Source organism: Myotis davidii, unplaced genomic scaffold, assembly GCF_000327345.1.
Source record: "Myotis davidii unplaced genomic scaffold, ASM32734v1 scaffold185, whole genome shotgun sequence".
NCBI lineage: Eukaryota > Metazoa > Chordata > Mammalia > Chiroptera > Vespertilionidae > Myotis > Myotis davidii.
In genome coordinates, this window is record NW_006297811.1 from 4054613 (window position 1) to 4058673 (window position 4061).

At 43.1% G+C, this 4061-nt stretch overlaps 1 long non-coding RNA gene across 1 annotated transcript; it reads right to left on the reverse strand.

Annotated features, from left to right (window-relative positions):
- Window positions 1-1860: 1860 nt before the first annotated feature.
- On the reverse strand, window positions 1861-3792 carry LOC102768676. The gene is made up of 6 exons (XR_436176.2): window positions 3720-3792; window positions 3136-3182; window positions 2954-3031; window positions 2796-2860; window positions 2514-2582; window positions 1861-2303 (listed from the first exon to the last, which is right to left on the reverse strand). It is a non-coding gene; the product is annotated as an uncharacterized LOC102768676 (long non-coding RNA).
- Between the last annotated feature and the right edge of the window lie 269 nt (window positions 3793-4061).

Here is a 4061-nt window from a genome sequence, read left to right on the forward strand (position 1 = left end):
ATTCTTTTAGGTCTCTAAGCCTTGAGTCTCCATTGAATTCCCTATTAATTTAGAGGGCAAATCCCTCAGGTCCCTAGTCTTGGCCAGTAGCTGCCTGTTTTAATACCAAGCCGGCATTCATAAACCAGAAAGCATTTTACAGCAAGAACTCGTGTGAAATGAGAAATCCCACACCGGCGTCTACTAAGTGAACTAGTAATTTTAATTAAAGCTGACATGAACTTTCAAGCTAATTACACTAAAATTGTTACCTTTTTGCACCCAACTCATTTCGTTTTTTTAAAAAAATATATTTTACTTTTTTACAGAGAGGAAGGGAGAGGGATAAAGTTAGAAACATCGATGAGAAACATCAGCTGCCTCCTGCACACTCCCCACTGAGTACGTGCCTGCAACCAAGGTACATGCCTTGACCGGAATCAAACCTGGGACCCGAGTCCACAGGCTGATGCTCTATCCATTGAGCCAAACCAGTCAGGGCCCAACTCATTTCTTGTCCAGGTGTGGATCCTGCAGTCAATAAGGCTAAATATGACTACACCTTCGACTGAAAACATGTTTTAGGGGACTCCAATGACTAGCTTCTTACAACTCTAAATAAATCCTTGCTAAAAGCATTAGTAATGCACTTTCCTAATATTTCAGTCTTACCCTCCCCACTCATCTCAGGTTCTGGAGCATCTTAGCTCAGCGCTTCTAAATCTCACACTGGAGCTGGCTGAGTCACAAATTCACTTGTTCCACCACCAGAGACACTGTCTCCCACAGTACTGCTATCTCTATAGCTTGTGTAAAAATGGTTGACAATATCAAGATATCTTGCTTTTCACTTTCCTTGGTATTTTACATTACTGACATAGAACCCTGAACTCTGGCAGAACCTAATACAATACAATAAAGTAAATGCACATTATAATCCATTAACTAAGGAAATGTAACATTACAAGAATTGGGAGAGAAAGAAGCAAAACCAGAAGTGCAGGAAAAGGTCAGAGGGATAATTTTGTCTATTTCACAACTTTGAAGTTTGCCAGCTCTGACTAAGGGTAGCCACTTGTCTGAAAGTTTTGTGTAGGATCCCAATTAGTCTTTTACCATTCATTGTTCACTTAAAACTTACTGCATAACCAAGTATCAGGTAATTAGGATGCCTATAAAATCATTAAATGGACCTTACACACTACTGATTTCTAAATACAGTGGGGCCTGAATTTACAAGTTTAATTTGTTCCGTGACAGAGCTCGTATGTCAAATGAAAAAGTGAACAAGTGAGACATGTGATGCTGCGCTGATGTGTTCAGTGTTCACTGTGATGTTCGTTGTGCCAACTAGTGGTGGGGTATCTGAACCTGGCTCGCAATCCAAATTTTAGCTTGCAACTCAAAGCAAAAAATCAGCTGAGACGGCTCGCATCTCCGAAAAACTCGTTGGTCAGGACACTTGTAAGTCAAGGCCCCACTGTGTGTGTGTGTGTGTGTGTGTGTGTGTTTAAAAAAATGTAATGGCGTGGCTCATGTGAGCAGTAAAGGAGCAATATAGACATCTTCAGCCAAGAGTTATTAACCTTCACGCTAGAGGAGGTGATGGATAATATTTGGATTGGGAGAATGAACCGAGCGCTCTGCCAGACTCACACTCTACAAAGCTATAAAAGTCATCCGTGTAGCTCACTGAAGAAAAAAATTTGTCATTTTGACCCTGATATTTAAATGAGGGCTTGGGAGCTATTTAGGTAAAATAATCATGAATGGGGACCTAATCACCTGGGACAGATCAGATGCCATTACTGTTTACACCAAATCCATTCTGTACAATGTTTGACTAGTTCTAACCCAAATTATTTTTAGCGACCTTCCTTGTGACCTTAAACTGCCACACTTTATTCTCATCATTACTCTCCATTTTTTAGTTTAAACGTTCTTTCAAATTACAATTAAACCCCCAACCCCATTAAAGGCTGTCTTTCCATCTTGCTCTCATCTCCATTAAACAAACTTTTACACAGTAATTACACATTTTACATTTAAATACTTAACCAACAGGTAAGGCATTCATCCAATTAATTATTTGATTACAAGACTCCTTAACTAGGGGGAAAAATTCCATTACAAATAGTTTGACATGCACTCCTAGAAACAGAGCTAGGATGTCATCTACTAGTTAACAGGTTGTAGGCCTCCAGGACAGTGTGACATGACTTAAAAATACTCTAGATAATCTTGATCTGCATGTTTTCTTTCCATGTCCATAAAATGAAGATCACCAGCTTTCCATACAACAGGTAGGTAAATCTTGTTAACACCTAGAAAAAGAAAACACTTCAGATTTACAAACCTACCAATATCAGAACTTATTGAAATTTATTTCCCAAAAGGCTATTGTCCTTATAATGGTCTATCTCAGAAGCCAGATCCGTATTAAGTTTTTTCAACAGAAATTCAGGTTCGGGATAGGATCATCACAGATAAGACCGAGGACACAATATTGACTGTTAAGCAAAAATGTGACTCACAGAAATGGTTACAGCTTAAAGGCGTCATAGCGAACTGGCCTCTTTCAACAGGCAGACAGCGACCTCTCACTGTTGGCAGAGAAAACAAAACTATTGTGAGGTAGTTTCCCCCCATGCAGGTAACAAAAATTCATTTCATTTTTCATATTGGTCTTATTTCAGAAGCCGAATCCGTATATGCTTTTCTTCAGGCAATCAGCTTCGGGATAGGTTTCATCATTGATTAGACCATAAACCAAAACATTAAAAGGCAAGCACTTTCTTGTAAGCCACACAACTTACTTCAAAATGAATCTGACAGCCAGTGACATCCACAGCTTCATTAGTATTCACCAACTCCCAGGATGCTGTCCAAGAACAAAAATATTCCATTTAGACTGCATATAGACTGAACATACGCTGAATCAAAATACTAGTCCAACACTCACATACATACATACCTGGCAAGATCGTCAGGTCTGAGCCAGGTAATTTTCCAGCAAATATTCTCCCACAAGTTTTGGAATTTTCCTTTGCATCTAATAAGAAGGAAGCAAATTTCAAATGATGCACCATCTTTTATTCTTGTAAATCAACAGGTTTATTTCACCGGTTTAAAAGCTAACCTCTCAACAGCACTTACCTTAGCATCTTCACGGAATGGCTTCGTTACACCGAGCGCCATTGTTCCTGCGGGGAATCAATATATTTAAAACTAAGCACTCTAACGGAATAGAGTTCAAGGTGTTCACTACTAAAAAACAAACAAAAAAAACCCTCCCCGCTTTAGTGATCCGATTTGCACACAGCGCCACCTGGCCACCATACAACTAAGTCTCCGGCAAAATCAGGGCCTGTCCATTTTTAAATAACCGTTTTATCCGGCGACATTAGACACTAGGAGGTAAAACTTAGCTCCTAGCCCCAAATCCTGGGAATGTGGTTTTCCTGCCGCTGGTCAGGCTCAGCCAGCCGGCTGCCCGGGTTTAGGAATCAGGCCGTGCGCGGCGCTGATGGCCACCAGCAGCCTCCAGCCTAAGCTCGAAGTCTGAGCCACCACGACTCGGGACACGTGGCAGCCCGGCTGCGTCTTCCCCACTTGCCAGTTCTCAATATAAGACACTGAGATCATTCGAATCAATAAGTCTTCTCACAATTCTGCAGCTTCCAATGGACGCCGCGGCCTCCAGTGCCCGCTAGAACCCTCGCCCCCCGACACCCACTCACCAAGGACACAAGACCAAGCTCTGAGTCCAGACGCAAAAGACCGAGCTGCGCTCCCAGCAGCTCCCTATATAGCCTCCCCCGCGAGCGAGAACGAGGCCGCCCCTCCCTCGCATAGCTATTGGACGCGAGAGAAGGCGGGGGCGTGGCCTTTCCGGAGGGACAACGCGCGTGGCGGCTCTTTTCTTTGGGGGGGAAATTCAAACGAACAGGCGTGGTGGGAAGCAAGGCTGCTGCCTGCCGCGAGCCAAGTCCACCCAGGACGGACCAGACGGCTCGGGATGAGCGTGGGCTGGCGTTGTGCAGGGTAGGGCGGCCTCAGCCTCTGACCCTCTGGAGAAGTGG